The sequence below is a fragment of the Bubalus bubalis genome, chromosome 21 (genome assembly GCF_019923935.1).
Source record: "Bubalus bubalis isolate 160015118507 breed Murrah chromosome 21, NDDB_SH_1, whole genome shotgun sequence".
Classification (NCBI taxonomy): Eukaryota; Metazoa; Chordata; class Mammalia; order Artiodactyla; family Bovidae; genus Bubalus; species Bubalus bubalis.
In genome coordinates this window covers 8,558,617-8,574,793 of record NC_059177.1, presented here as the reverse complement: position 1 = coordinate 8,574,793, position 16,177 = coordinate 8,558,617, and the positions used below count along the sequence as shown (strand labels likewise).

Genomic DNA, 16,177 nt, shown 5'->3' with positions numbered 1-16,177 from the left:
TGAAGCTACATAGCCAATTTGCTGAAGTTTATGCGCTAAACAACTCATTAGTGTTACACCTGCTTGGATGGCATGTGATTCAACTTTGGAACCATTTTCAGTAAGGATCACATTGTGAACATTATATACCCTTGTTGCTTTACATGTACAGAAAATTCGTATCACCTTGCTGCTATGACTGTTGAGGAGGCTGGTCTACGGATGAGAGCTGGAGGCACACTGTGGTCATGAGTGGCTACTGTCTGTGTTTCTAGTTCTGTTTAACTACTAAGAAAAATGCTGACAACTTTTAAGAGCTTCCACTGAAACAGAAAGTTGAAAAAAAAAAAAAAGATATGTGAGTTCACTTGAGTTGTTTTTAAATTTGAGCTCCACCTACACACACCTGCTGGAAGTGTGGACAGGATGGAGGACATGTGGAGACAGTCCTTGAGCTGAGAGACCTCAAAGGAACCTAAGAAAGCTTAAAGATCCTGGGAGCCCCTTAGGGAATGGCAGAAGTCTGCAGAAATGTGTTATCCAGGTGTCATTCTTCTGTTCTGAGCACACGAGCAATCAGAAGGAAAGAAACTGCTAATTTGCATTTTCTCTTGGAAGCAGAAATATGCAGACCTTTTTCAGACTATCCCCACCTGGAAAGATCACAAGGCAGGTATAGCAGAATTGAAGAGATTAAAGCCTGAAGAGGCTAACTGCTTGTTACCAAGTGCATCAACCATTCAATGTGCGGGGTAGGAGGAGGACGCGTGTGTCCTAATTTCGAGCCAGAGTTCTCATCACTTCTCCACGTTACACTCTGAGGAGAGGTGTTTGCCCATGATGGTAAGACTCCATTTGGTAAGACTGATAGGTAATTTCCAAATCATCTGTTAGGAACTCTGAGCCACCTTGGACAGTCAGCTCAAAGACCTGCTTTGGGCCTGAAGAGAAGAAGCTTCCAAGGGTCCTCACCCTGCAGCAGGCAGCTGCTGCGACAGGCAGACTGTCCTGAGACAGTGCCTGAGTTACCGGCAGCTCATCACCAGCTCTGGAAACAAACCCCTACCTTTAGGTTTGGGCTGTGCTCCTGCTTAAACTCTGCCTAAGCTGTAATCCCAATCGTCGTGGGAACAATACACCAGTTCTCTTTTTCAAATCTGACCAGTGTGAGACTCTTAACCAAACGGTGCTTCAGGAGTAAAGCAAAGAGAAGGCAGGTGGGAAGAACAAACCCCAGGTGATATCTTGGAAAGCCAGTGAATGAAAGGGATGTGCTCTGGCCCACACTGACCACTGACCTTCAACAACCAAAGGGAGAATTGAGCTCTGGGTAAAGCAGAAGGCAGATTAAATGAGAGCATGGTTAAAGCCACAAATCCTGATTCTAAGCTACAAATGCCTTTGGCCCAACCTTCACCCAAGTCGCTCCCTGCATAGTACCTGTTTGTGCCCATGTGAAAAAGAGCCATAAATGAAAAGGAACCAAACTCATACATTTAAAAAAAGAAAAGAAAAATGAAAAACAACACAGGGTAAAAAAGTGTATGTAAGGAAAGAGATGAAGCCTTCACCAAATGATTCTTCAGGGCCTCAAAGAATTATATGGAACTTTCTTTTCAAAAATGACATCAAAAAGAGAACTGAAGGCTTGAAAATCTTCAAGAGATTTTAGGATAATAAAAGGAGCAAGGAAGTGAGCCGACAAAGTGCAGGTAGAAATGTAAGAGGAAAACGGAAACATTACAGAAATTAGAGTCTTTTTTGAAGCAGAAAACTGTTGACTATATAGAATTAAAAATATAGCCAGGTCCCTGGCTGGACAAAGCTCAGGTAATAACTCAAATAATAAGAAAAAGAACACATATTTAAAGAATTATTAAGAGGATTGTAAAATAAAAAAAGAAAAATCAACAAATATATAATTGATATTCTAAGAAAAAAAAGGAACCAAATATATATATAGTTACTATATATATATAATAAGTGTATTATATGCATATACTTTATATATACTTCATTGTGAACTGTTCATTAACAAGTTTCATGGTGAATGTAATGAATAAAGATAAGTCAGAGGCTCCGGCTTCCACTTCTGATTATAGCAGACTAGGTAAATTCAGGCCAATTCTCCCCCCGGACATGCAAGTATTAAAAAGCAAACAAATGAAGAAGCAAACACACCTAAACAAAAATCAAGAGAAATAATAAAAAACTGAAACAGCCTATGGGTGTCTAAGATAATGACGTTCCAAAAGTCCATTAAAATAACCATCCTTAACACATTCATGGAGAAACACACAAGACTGAGATCTTGGAAGACAGCTAGCAATTATAAATACAACTAAATGAAAACATTTTGTGTGTGTGGGTTACTTTAACTCCATCACTTCGTGTGACCACTTGGGATATTTATTTGCATTTAAATTCTGAAACGGGGAAAGAGTGCAAACTGTAAGGCGACATTTTGTTTTACAAGAATATATTTTAGTTCATATGTGAACTCTTCCTGAAAAATTATAATTCTTAAAAATACAATTAGCTAAATCGAGAACTTAATGTGTGGGCTTAGACACTGGTGAAAAGAATTATTGAATTGGAAGCAAGATCAGAAGAAAATATAAAAAGTGAAACATGGGAGATAAAAGGATGAAAAATTTAAAAAAAAAAAATGCTCAGAGAGAAGTGATAAAGACTGATGTACTTGGGGAGACTGACTTGGAGTCCCAGAAAGAGAGGTTACAGAAAATTGGACAGAAGTATCATGGCTGAGAACTTTTCAAAACTATTTTTTTTTTAATCAAGCTGTAAGTTCAAGAAGGCCTAAGCAAAGTAATAAAAAAATAAAATAAAGAAAAATTAAATACCTCAGGATGAAATTAATGACAGCTAAACAAAACAGACTTTTAAAAGTCTCATGGGACTTCCTTGGTGGTTCAGTGGCTAAGACTCCATGCTCCCAATGCAGGGGGCCTGAGTTCCACCCCCAGTCAGGGAAGTAGATCCCATATGCCATAGCTAAGACCTGGCATAGTAAAATAAATAAATAAATATTTTAAAAATAAAGTCAAGGTGTCACGATTACCTGCAAAGGTAACAGGACTTCCACCCAAAGTCTGGTTCTAACATCAAGAATGAAGATGCTTCAATGCTATTCTCCCAAATCTTCCCACCCTCTCCCTCTCCCACATGTAAAATATCATGTATGAAACGAGTTGCCAGTCCAGGTTCAATGCACGATACTGGATGCTTGGGGCTAGTGCACTGGGACGACCCAGAGGGATGGTATGGGGAGGGAGGAGGGAGGAGGGTTCAGGATGGGGAACACATGTATACCTGTGGCGGATTCATTTTGATATTTGGCAAAACTAATACAATTTTGTGAAGTTTAAAAATAAAATAAAATTAAAAAAAAAAAAAGAATGAAGATGCCACACACATCAAGAGGCTGTGGAAAAGTTTGCTATTTACATGCTTGTATCCATGGGGAGAGCAGGGTGACTTCAGAGAGCAACCAAAAGAGACTGGCCTGGCTTTCACTGTGATTGGGAAGTAGGCCCGGGGTGAGGGTTCCCACATGCAGGCAGGGACCTGTGTGGGTAGATTCTCCCACCAACAGTAAAGGAGGGAGCACTCAGGCTCTTTCACCAGCTGGTCCAGATGTGGGGCAGAAGGAAACGAAGCAGGAGGGAGCTTAAAAGCTGTCAGCAGCTAAACATCCAAACTTGGAGTCAGACACCTCCTCACAGAGAGTAACAACTGGACTTCTACCTGGAAACAACAGATTCAAACAGAAGACAGTGAACACAGACCTGCAAAGTATTGAAAGCGGGAAAGTGTCAATCCAGAACTGGATATTCAGCAAAACACATGTGGAGAATGAGGGTGAAATAAGACAAATAAAAACCAAAATGATTCATAAGCAGCACATCCCAAACACCCTTAAGGAAATAACAATGGGTGTTCTTTAGGCAGGAAGAAAATGATCGCATATGTTTTCTTAGAGGTGCAGGAAGGAATGAAGAGAAGAAAAATAAAAAGCTAGATATGTATGTCAAATGAATGACATAAATGAATAAATGAATGCTTTCTGTACAAAACAATAACAATAATAATTGTTATAATCGTGTTTTACATGGTTTAAAATGTATAATGAACTAAAACATGTGACATTGCATATAAGTTGATAGGAAGTTAAATGGAATTAAATATTTTAACATTGTCCTGGAAGAGGATAAAAGTTCCAAGTAACATTAGACTTTGATAAGTCAAAGGTGTGTGTTGTAATCACTAGAGTAACCACCAAAAGATAAATATTTTAAAAGAAAAAAATATATATGGACATCTAGGCAGAAAGTCATACGTAGACTTTACAGAGTATGTAAGTGTGTGTGTTGGGGAGGGAGCTGATGAGGGTCCTCTTGATCTCTACTTTCAGTTTAGTGCAGTTCAGTTGCTCAGTCGTGTCCGACTCTTTGTGACCCCATGGACTGCAGCACGCTAGGCTTCCCTCTCCATCACCAACTCTCAGAGCTTACTCAAACTCATGCCCATTGACTCGGTGATACCATCCAACTATCTCTTCCTCTGTTGTCCCCTTCTCCTCCCACCTTCAATCTTTCCCAGCATCAGAGTCTTCCAATGAGTCAGTTCTTCGCATCAGGTGGCCAAAGTATTGGAGTTTCAGCTTCAGCATCAGCCTTCTAATGAATATTCAGGACTGATTTCCTTTAGGATGGACTGGTTGGATTTCCTTGCAGTCCAAGGGATGCTCAAGAGTCTCTCCAACACCACAGTTCAAAAGCATCAATTCTTTGGCGCTCAGCTTTCTTTATAGTCCAACTCTCACATCCATACATGACTACTGGAAAAACCATACCTTTGACTAGATGGACCTTTGTATCAAACATTTAATAACAGTAGACATTGGTGCAATATCTGTAAAGTTCTGAGTAAAAGAAGGAATAGCCCAATAATCTTGTCCCTACCCCAGTAAACCTTCCAGTGCAAATGCAACTGAGAAATACCCTGCAATATGCAAGAACTCAAGAAAACTAACACCTACAAGCCCTTCGTGAAAAGTAATTTATTGGAATAATAAAATGAATATAAGAAGCCAAAAGCCAAAATAAAGAAAATATGTATACAAGGCCAGGATAAAAGAAATGCTGACGATATGCTTAAAACAGAAGAAAAACTGACAATTCTGAGAATTACAGTGAGAGAAAAGGTTATAAATGTTATAAAACTTGACAACATCAAAGCACCGAGTAACCAATGAAACTAGACATGCCAGAGAGTAGAAAAAAAAAAGTTTGCTAATTTTTTTCACTGTATATAGCAAAGATTCCCAAAGGTACAGGCCATAGTTAAATTATGTTGTTCAAATATTGTTCCAAACTCATGAAGTTTTAAATAATAGGATCATTTTAGGATTAATATATTTTGCAATAAACAAACTTTTATCTTAAGTGTAGCCATGTGATTAGAACTCTCATATTTAAAGCGTTCTTCTAAGTCTCTACCTATTGTACATATCTCATTAGGTTTCTTTACATATGCATAGAGAGATGCTTGCAGTGATTTTCATCAGAATTTTATTGATTATTCTTGGTTCTGTTTTTGTTGTTGTTTTATCTCTGTTTTATCAAAGTGGGATTTGGAAGAATTTTAATCTTTTGTAATATTTTCTCAATTGTACAAATGTTTTGTAATGACCAAGTAGGATCTTTAAAAATAAGGAAAGCAGTTTTTAAGGTAAGCAACAAAAAAGAGAAACATTTGCAACATATACAACAACCAGTTGTCAGAGTTAAGCCACCCAAACATCAACAGGAAAAAGACAAACACTGGAGAATATGGGCAAAGAACATCAAAATTCACTAAGAAAAAAATACACATATCCATAAACAAGCAAAATGCTTTACTTTATTAATTATCAAGGTACAAAATATTAAATAAGAAGTAAGAGATAAATATTTTTTATCAGTTTAGCAAAAATGACAAACATTATTAGTCTAATTTGGTGAAAATGAGCAAAGAACTTCATGTGCATTATTGGTATATGACTCCCAGCACATTGTTCTTGTATTCCCAGGTATGTAGTCTGATTAAGACAAAATGTGCTGTGCATTTTTAAATACAGTGAGTTTTGGACAAAATCAGGACATTCGAGAGATACTCTTTGGGACAATAAAGATTCATGCATAGGAATGCCTTTCATGTTCTAGTTCTCTTCTGAAATATTTAATCTTGTCTTTTATGCCATGCTCCTTAGATGAACTTGTGCTACTTTACACTGATTGCCAACACTGTTTCATTATCCTGAATCAACCAGAACAACCAGAGCTTCCATACACTGCCAGTGGGAGTGGAAAATGGTTCAATCACCTCATAGAAATGTTTTGCAGTTTCTAATAAAGTTAAAATGCATCTACACTACAACCCAGGAATTCCACCCCTAGCTGTGTTCCCAAGAAAAAAAAAATGAGTGTATATGTGCATAAAATCTTGTGCAAGAATATTCATAGCAGTTTTATTTATAATAGGCAAAAACAGAACACCACTCAAATGCCCATCAATAGGGAAATGACTAAAGTGTCTTATTCATACAGTGGGACCCTGTCCAACAATTTAAAGGAACGAACTACTGATACAGCAACACACATGGATCAACAGACATTATCTGAAGAGATGTCAGCACATCTATATGTTTGCACGTATATTCAGTTCTAGAATAGGTACAATATACCCATGGTGGCGATGAACGTCAGAATCTAGCAGTTCTGTTTGGAGAGGGGTCTACTGACTGAAAGGGGGCGTGAGAAAAGTTTCAGGAGTGAGAGAAATGTTCTATGTCTTGATCTGGGTGTTGATTACACAGGTATGTGCAAAGGTTAAAAGCTCTTCTAAGTGTACACCTATGATTTTTGCATTTTGCTTAAGTAAGTTTCCCTGGTGGCTCAGACGGTAAAGCGTCTGCCTGCAATGCGGGAGACCCAGGTTCTATTCCTGGGTCAGGAAGATCCCCTGGCGAAGGAAATGGCAATCCACTCCAGCACTCTTGCCTGGAAAATCCCATGGACGGAGGAGCCTGATAGGCTACAGTCCATGGGATCACAAAGAGTCGGACACGACTGAGCGACTTCACTTCACTAAGCAAATTTTACTAAGAATACAATTGGCTTTTAAAAAAAAGCCATTCCCCTCACCTAAAAGGACCTGAACACCCCTTGCTCACTGCTCCCCACACCTCTCCGCCAAGGCTTGCACTTTCTCTCTCAACACCTGGGAGATGCCTGGTTGCCTGAGATGATCTGGAGCGTTGGGTGGATTCAATCCAAGGAGAGAAAGGGTGTCTGACCTCATTTCAGGACTTGGGATGGAGCTGTATCTATGCTGTTTGGTAAAACAGCATAAATGTAAACGAGGTGTAAACTGCTTTCACATCTCATTTAGGGAACAGATGAGGCGTGAAATGCATTTCACAGGCACAGGGACTGGAGGGGGATGCTTAGCATGGTGCAATGTAGAACATTTGTTCCTCTTCCCTCAGGGATGCTGGGTTATTTCTGAACATGGCTACTGTGGGGGCAGGAGGAGCAGAGGGTGAGGGTGTGAGAACTAGAGGAAGCTGAACTTAGGATCCTTCCTTCCCCTGAAGACCACTTCCTACACGTCTGCTGAAGTCCAGCTCAGATCTCACCGCCCTGCTCACCACTCACTCGCTGATTCAGTGCCTCATTCCTCAGGTTACCCACAGCACCTGGCTCAGCACTCAGAATTGTTACTCATTTCCCTCTATCCTGTGTTATAAGGACAAGGAATGTATATTGTTCTCGGATTCATCAGTTGCTCAGTTAACCCTTGAGGAATTAATATGAACTGAGACAGGGGAAAGAGGAAGGAGAATCATGTATCCAGGGATTGCCTTCCAGTGGTCAATCCTAGGAACACCCCCTAAGAAATACAAAGTTCCAAAGACAACTTGAAAGCTTTGAAAACTTGTATCACTTCCTATCTCTCATGTTCATCCTTCAGGGCAAACTTACTTGTAAAGATAAACCTGGGATTTATGTTTTGTTTTGTTTTTTAATCATTGAAGCAGTGTTTTGCCCCCTTGTGTGAGAAGAGCTTTGAAATCTCTGATTGATCATTATTATATCTTGATATCTCTATCACCTATCCTAAAATATTTATAGGTCTTTGTTCAATAACAAAAGCAGTTTTTTTAAATTAATTATTATTATTTTTTGGCTGCGAGTCTTGCCAGGATCTTAGTTCCCCAAATAGGAATTAGAGCCACACCATCAGTAGTGAGAAGCCCAGAGTCCTAGCCACTGGACTGCCAGCGAATTCCCTAAAAGCAGATCTTCTTGAAGAGAGCAGGTTAGACCTAAATTCCCAGTGTCATTGCCTGATAATAGCTGTATACGTTTCTGTGTCAGTTGTAACATATATTGAATGTTGACTCTTAAAGGAGAACCCAAGGAGGATGATTCCAAGCTATAAGACAATGAAACTATCATACTGGGGAAATTTTGCTTAGACAATTCCAGGGAATTCAGGGAAATTGAGATGGTAGCCTATTGCAAAATATATATTTCACTAAGATTCAGAAGATCTGAAATCAAGCCTAGTTGTAGACTTGACCTTGAAAAAATTACTTAACCTTTCCAGATCTCCATTCCCTCCTGTGCCAAAGAGGATCAATTCCAGAGTGCAGTTTGCATTTGCTCTGTGACCCAACAATTGTTTTCCTAGGACTATATCTCAGACAGGTACCTGAGATATAAAACACGGGGTGTTTTCCCTCTCGACCCCTCTTGAGTTCTTGCGGCTGGTCTAATAATAAAATGACATAAGACAAATTAACAGGAGAAAAAGAAATACATTCCAATTCATGTGCACTGAAGTCCCATCGAAATGAGACCTAAGAGGTGGCCAAAGCAGGTGGCTTTTGTCCTTGGCAAGGAAACAATAAATTTGTGAGGAATTCACAGAACGAAGAAGCTTAGGTTTGGGGTGGCCAATTAGTGAAGATTCTAAACAGGGTTGGGCTTGGGGGAGTAAACAGAAGTCACAATATTTGTCTCTGTGGGCTTCTCAGCCCTGGATTCTGTCTTGGGCAGCAAGGGTGCCCTTCTCCAGATGCAGGGAATGTAACTCTCACAGGAGAGATTCATTCCCTGCCTCCAGGGAGGCAGAAAAAAAGAGTCAGAGTGTTCCTCTTGTATTGGTTGTTTCTTCAGTAACTTTAATTTAAAATAATCAATATGTCATTGAGACACATTTTGGGGTATCTGTCCTGGGATTCAACAGACCCAAATTCAGATACACTAAGATACTCTTCCCAACAGTGCTTATAAAAGCAAAGAGTTGGAAACAATTTGAACACTTATCAATGTGAGCATGGATAAACAATGTTTGCATATAAAACAGACCCACATAACCTACTTAGAGGAGTCTCAGAAGACAGAAGACTGGGTGAAAAATGAAAGATACACTTTGGAATTTACAGCACAATAAATAGCATTAGGTAAAGAAATATTCAAGATACAGGGGAATGAGACACTTTAGAGATTAAAAAAAAAAAGGCCAAAAAAAATACTGAGTTAAAAAAAAAGGTCCTATATATAAAGTACTGATAATCTAGAGATATTAAATCTTGGTTTAGCAAAACACAGAAAAAGATAGGCAACTATTTCTAGGCAGACAACATTTATTTTCCTTGCTTATCTCAAGTCACAGCCAAAAACCTCAAGATTTTCAATGTGGCCTCATATTTTGTCCAGATCATCCACTACTTTGGCAAAAGGTTAGGCCCCATGTGTTTTATATATATTGTGCACTATAAGCAGTAGATTGTCACAGATTTTGCTCAGGATTGACAATAAAGACTTTTTTTTTTCAGGTTAACGCAATGTTAATTGGGACCATGCTAACATATAATTAATTTTAAGTACAATAGCTCATTTGTCAACAAAGGGGGGGTAAAAATATTAATTGGAACATATGTGAATGGTTATTTGCTGGATGTAGGAAACATCCCACAATTAAAGTTAATCACAGTGTGATTAATTGATTTTAATTGATTCAAGATGGTTTCCTATGGCATAACATAAGTCTGTCAATAAAACTTATAATTAAGCCTCATTAGGAAAAAGAAAGTTACTAAGGCAAGCAGCGAGGGGGCAGAGCAGCAGCAGGCTGCTCTCCTTATGACACAGGAGGAAAATAAAGGCACAGAGATTGGACATTCTATGGAAAGTCTTCAGCCAAAACGGGCACACACACAACCTGGGAATTGAAAAGTGACTCATCAAAGCTTTGGAGAGGAGAGGGTTGAGTCGGGAACTGGGTCCAGGGTGCACGGGGAAGGACAGCACGGCCACAGCTCTATCCATCAAGGACAGAGGTCAGCACGGCTCAGATGCCCCACAGGGATGTCTTTTCTGCGGGCTGGTGGTCCCTGGAAGTCATGAGGGAAAGGATCAGTCTGACAGCGCTGGAGCTGGAGTGGGAACAAAAGGAGGATAACGGAGCCCTGATAATGAAGCAGCCCTGGTGCTACAGGACCGGCCAAGACGGCCTGAGGCCAAGGCTACCAGCATAGAGCAAACATCTAATTCTTACATCACATCCCAGTATCCACAGAGTATCCAAGCTGCAGCTCTGGTTCTGCAAGGCCTCTGGACAATGCAATGTCAACACGATGAGCGCACTGACAACTTCACGGCAGTCCCATTACTGCGCTGCCCTGACAGAGTGCTCCGTACCCGACCGCCTGAGCGCCCTGCACAGCAGACTGCTCCGGGAGAAGGGCTCTCACGGATGCCCAGCCTGAAACCCACAACCGTCACCAGAACCTGTCCCCCTGAGGTCTGCTTTCCTCACACCACCGCAACCATCACATCCTTTGCCCAACAGCTGTCCCAACAAACATATGTCAGAGATGTTCACTGAACAAGGGCTTGGAGATGGATAAACTGTCAGGGGAAAAAAAAAAAGACTCCATTCAACTAGAGATAAGGTAAGGCTTCCCTGGTGGACCAGTGGTTAAGAACTCACCTGCCAACGCAGGGGACATGGGTTCAATCACTGATCTGCGAAGATCCCACATACCTCAGAGCAACTAAGCCCACACACCACAACAGCTGAGCCCACCAGCTCTAGTGCTATGTTCCACAACAAAAGAAGCCACCAGAATGAGAAGCCAGCACGCTGTGATGCAGAGAAACCCCGCTCGGCACAAGTAGAGAAAGCCCGAAAGCAGCAATGAACACACAGCGCAGCCAAAAATAAGTACCTATATATATAATTTTTTTTTAAAATCTGTATATAAGGTAAGACAACTGGGGGGCTTGCCAAGGAGAGAGGAAGAAGGATTGAGAAGACGTCCATTTTTACCCAGTTCCAGAATATTTCTTGAAACACACCCATCCATCTAATGGGGCATTGGAGGTGGCATCCAAAGTAAAAGCCCTTTTGTGAGAGAAGTCACCACTTTCGATCTGCCTTTCTTGACTGGAGCGATACTGCTTGCTTATAAAAGGCCAATATTAGTAACATGCAGGAAAGTCGAATCATAAACCCTGTCTTTGCTCCTCTCTGTATGTCAGCTCTATTCTTACATATTAGAGCAAGTCAGTCTTACTCCAGGTGCTGGGCCATCTGGTCAGACTCACAACCTTCAAACGCTGGGACCAATCACCATGGCCATGAGGATATATTATGACTGCCTGGCCCACACTCATTCACCCAACCCTCTGGCCACGAACATGCAGGATGGCCCCAAAGCAAGGTAGGAGAAGACAGCTCACATTACAGTGAGACTACCACAAACACCATAACAATGCATCTGTCCACCACTTCCCCATGTATTCATTCCCTAAGTTTATCTAGTACCTACTGACCCAGCACGGCACTGGGTTCTGAGCTTACAGTAAATGGTGAGCAAAACCAATATAATCCCCATGCTCAGTGAACACACAGTCAAGGATTTCTATTATAGCTAACCTTGGGAATAAGCTACCTACCATCTCTGAACTTCCATGACCTCATCTACAAAATGAAAAGAGTAGCAGTTGCCTTTCATGGTCGTTGCGGGGAAGATCAGACGTGGCCTCCAGCGTTCAGCATCGGCGGTGCAGCCTGCGGTGCTGTGCCTGGGCGGGCAGCTCACGTGTCAACATTGCCTCCAGTTCTTCGGTGAGATTCTGAGCATTGTTTCAGCAGTACAGCTCCCAGGTCTGCTCCTTAGCTTGGCTGGAGATTCTGTGTGCAACCCAATATCCTTTCATCAATTACCTTCTGCTCAAACCAGTTTTGATTGTTTGCTACTAAACACCTTAACTGATAAAGAAAGTGCTTAATACATGGTAACTATAGTTACTAATCCCTCAGCCTCTTGTCCCTTTATTAAGAAAAGTATAGCTGAGAGGCAGAGAAAGAGGGACTCAAAATAAGCAGCTCTAAGAATGAAATCTGACCCAAGCCCTGGACACAGCAGAAGCTGAAAGCAGCCCCAAATCTGATGGACGCACAGAGTAAAGAGTCCCTGTCATTTCTCAGGGACCAGAGGAAGCAGGGAAGCAGTTCGGCCTTCCATGCAGAGAGGTAAAATAATGATTTCTCCAAAGGGGCTTTCATGCACTGCACTGATTAAAAGTAATAAGATGCTGCTGCTTCGACTTCAGATTTAATTTCAGACACTTAAATGTGTTGTGGCCTTTCAATTGAGTTCTGCGTGTTCAGTGGAGCAGGAAGGTAGAAAATCTTAGATTGCCCTTGTCATTCAGGAGACATTAAGAGGACAGTGCCCACCTTGCTGACCTTCAGAGGATGGGCATGAGACACGATTGCCCCACTGTGCCCATTGACCTTGATAGAGAACAGAAGGTTTCCACATGAGGAAAAGTCGCCAAATTTTGCTAAACTGACCCTCAGGTGAAAGCCCTTGAAGGGCAGCTGGGCCCCAGCTGAGGAGTCTGAGCAGGTCACTCTCTGAGCACCACCGGTGAGGAAATGCCCATCGTCCCAGAAACGCACCTGGCTGGGAGTCTCATGACTTTGGACGTTACTTGGTCTTGGTTCTCCTGCTCCATCCTCATCCAACCCATGACTCAAATCACCCACCCCCAGTTAGTCACTCATATCCTGTGATGCTTTGAAATTCACCTGCCTCAATCTCAGTTTCCTGAGACCATTTTCAGAATGCTCATGGTGACTTCACCTCCAGTGTGGAGGGAATGAGACTCAGGAGAGGCTGGGGCGAGGACATGGAGACTCTTCCATACATGCCTGAGTTTACAGATCACGCAGTATTGAGCCATGGAACGTTTTAGAACACAGGGGTAGAATGTCAGAATCAAATTTAAATTATGGCATTTAAATTGGAGTGAGGGTGAGCAAGATGGCCTTAGTGTTGCTCTCGCTAAACTTTAGACAGGCTTCCTCCTGACTGTAGGCTCCCTTTCCTCAAAGCATGACTTACTTTACTTTTTCATTACTTACTTTAGGAAACTATAAATTCTTTCTCTGTCCTTTTGAAATGCAACTCTTCTCCTAGCCAATTACAGCCCAAGAATCCTGAGTCTTTCTCAAGGACTGAAGAGCCAGCCTTTTGAAATAGAATCATCAAGAGAGATGATTACAGTCATCTCTGTCTCTGTGGGAGGGTGGAAGCCTAACTTTGATAAACACCAATTAGCAGACACAGATGAGCTAATCATACTGACCTACCTTCCCCCTTGAGTCCCACAGTACTTTTCTACTAGCTCACCCCACTGCTTAAAAACTCCTTGTCTTTTGTTTCAGTGGCATTGAGGTCAGCCCTTCTCTCCTATGGCAGTGAAGCTGACCTCTATAACAACAGTCTTGAATAAAGTCTTCCTTATCTGCTTAATTCCATCAAGTGCAATTCTGAGCTGACAAAGGTGGGCAAAGGAACAATTTAGAAGCTGCATTAGTTTTCCAACAGAACAGAGAGAGAGGCGAAGACAGTAGAGCTGGAAATCACAGTTTGGATGTTGAAGGAAGGACTAAAAGATAATTTCTGAAGTTAGAGCAATTCTGTGTGATCCTATCCCATATCCATCGCAAAGGCCAGGAAAGAAACTGGGCTGAGATGGAAAGACAAAACAAGGAGCTCATGTTTTACCACGCTGAGTTGAAAGTTTCTCTGGAAAGACGCCCAACACACAGTGAGGCAAGATCAAGGACACAGTATTAAGGTATATATTAATACCTTTTATAATTATAGACATAATGCATACACATAGTAGAAAGTTGGGACACAGATGATTACAAAGTCAGAAAGAAACAAAACACCCAGAACCTCCACAAAAGCGACTGCCACTGTTTCCATCTAGAATAGTCTGTGCCTCAGGTACCCTGGGGCTGGGAAAGGAGAGGGAAGAAAAGAGGTCATTGTAACTAACATGACAACTGCTTTGAGAGGGAGTTAGGCTGACGCTGTGGCAGGACAGGGGGCAGGTGACGACTCCAAGAGAAAGGAGAGGGAGCCTAGGTCACCAGTGAGATGACATCTGAGCTGGAGTTTAAGCATCAGTTTGACAGTCATAATATAAAGGGTTTGAAGACAAGTCAAAGGCACCTGGAAGAAGACATTTGCTCCAGAGTACCTGTCAAAATATTCATATCCACAATTATGAAGAACTTCTGCAAAGCAACAAGAAAAGGCAAACAGTCTGATTTTTACAATGGGCAAAATACTTCACAGGTACTGCACCACAGAGGGTATTCAAACAACCAGTAAACATATTAAAAGCTGCCCAATTTTATCAGTTTTTGAAGAAATGCAAATTAAATCTACAATCCCTCATAATCACACACCTACCAGATGACTAAATTTAAGATACTAGATGTTGGCAGGTCTGCAGAGGAACTACAGCTCTTGGGCTTTTCTGGTGGGAGTATAGGTATAAATGGGAGAAGGCAATGGCACCCCACTCCAGTATTGTTGCCCAGAAAATCCCATGGATGGAGGAGCCTGGTAGGCTTCAGTCCATGTGATCGCTAAGAGTTGGACACGACTGAGCAACTTCACTTTCACTTTCCACTTTCATGCATGGGAGAAGGAAATGGCAACCCATCCAGTGTTCTTGCCTGGAGAATCCCATGGATGGAGAAGCCTGGTAGGCTGCAGTCCATGGGGTCGCGCAGAGTCGGACACGACTGAAGCGACTTAGTAGTATAGGTATAAATTGGTAGAGCGACTATAGATAATCATACAGTAGTATCTTCCAAAGCTGAATAAGTGCCAATCTATAAAATAGCAATTCCACCCATTTATAGATTCAACACACACACACACAAAAAAGGATGTAGGTTCACAGAAAAACATGTAAAAGAATGTGAATAGCTGCAACATTTATAACAGCTTCAAACTGGAAAAGCCCAAATTTCCATTAATAGTTGAATGAATCAAGTGTGATATGCTCATTACACAGAGAAGAGAGCATAGGGGAAATGAACTACATGTAACAGCATCAGTGGATTTCACAAACACAAAATTGAGAAAAATAGCCAGGCATCTGAGAGTGTATATGGAATGCTCCCATTTATACAAAGTTAAAAAACTGTCAAAATTAATCTGTTAAAAGTCAAGACAGTGATATCCTGGAGGGCAGGAGATTGCTGAAGGGGAGCACTGGGGCTTTGAGGGGTACCAGGCATTTTCTGTTTCATGACCTGGGTGCTGGTCACTCCATGTGTTCATGCTGTGAAAATCCATCTGCTGAAAATGTATGATTTGTGCATTTCTCCGTATACATGTCGCATTTCAGTAACACTTACATTAAGCAAACTAGAAGTGAAACGTGGGCTTGTTTTGCCTGAAATGCAAGTTGCTGGGGTAGAAGTGGCTCTCAGAACTGGCCCTTGTGTTTCATAACCACCTACTCAGTCTGTTCTTAAAAGTCAAAGACTGGACAGGAAGGTGAATGGAGGAATAGAAATCTCAATTCCTCAAAGAGAAACAAAGAAGAGGAACCAGTGAGAAAGAATACAAAAGGAAAAGGATGGAGGCAATTAATACAACAGGGAGACATGCTTATAAAGGCAGCACACTAGAAATGGACAGAGAGAAGCAGGACAAGGACTTCAAAATTCCAGCATTCCTGTTTTCTAACCTTTATGTGAAATATAAGGCAAGTAGGATATTTAGAACACATAACCC

The 16,177-nt window shown here is 41.3% G+C and overlaps 1 long non-coding RNA gene across 1 annotated transcript; it reads right to left on the bottom strand.

Moving 5' to 3' along the window:
• Positions 1–3,420: 3,420 nt before the first annotated feature.
• LOC123331006 lies at positions 3,421–14,286 on the bottom strand. Its single transcript, XR_006547386.2, has 2 exons — positions 12,015–14,286; positions 3,421–3,747 (listed from the first exon to the last, which is right to left on the bottom strand). It is a non-coding gene; the product is annotated as an uncharacterized LOC123331006 (long non-coding RNA).
• Between the last annotated feature and the right edge of the window lie 1,891 nt (positions 14,287–16,177).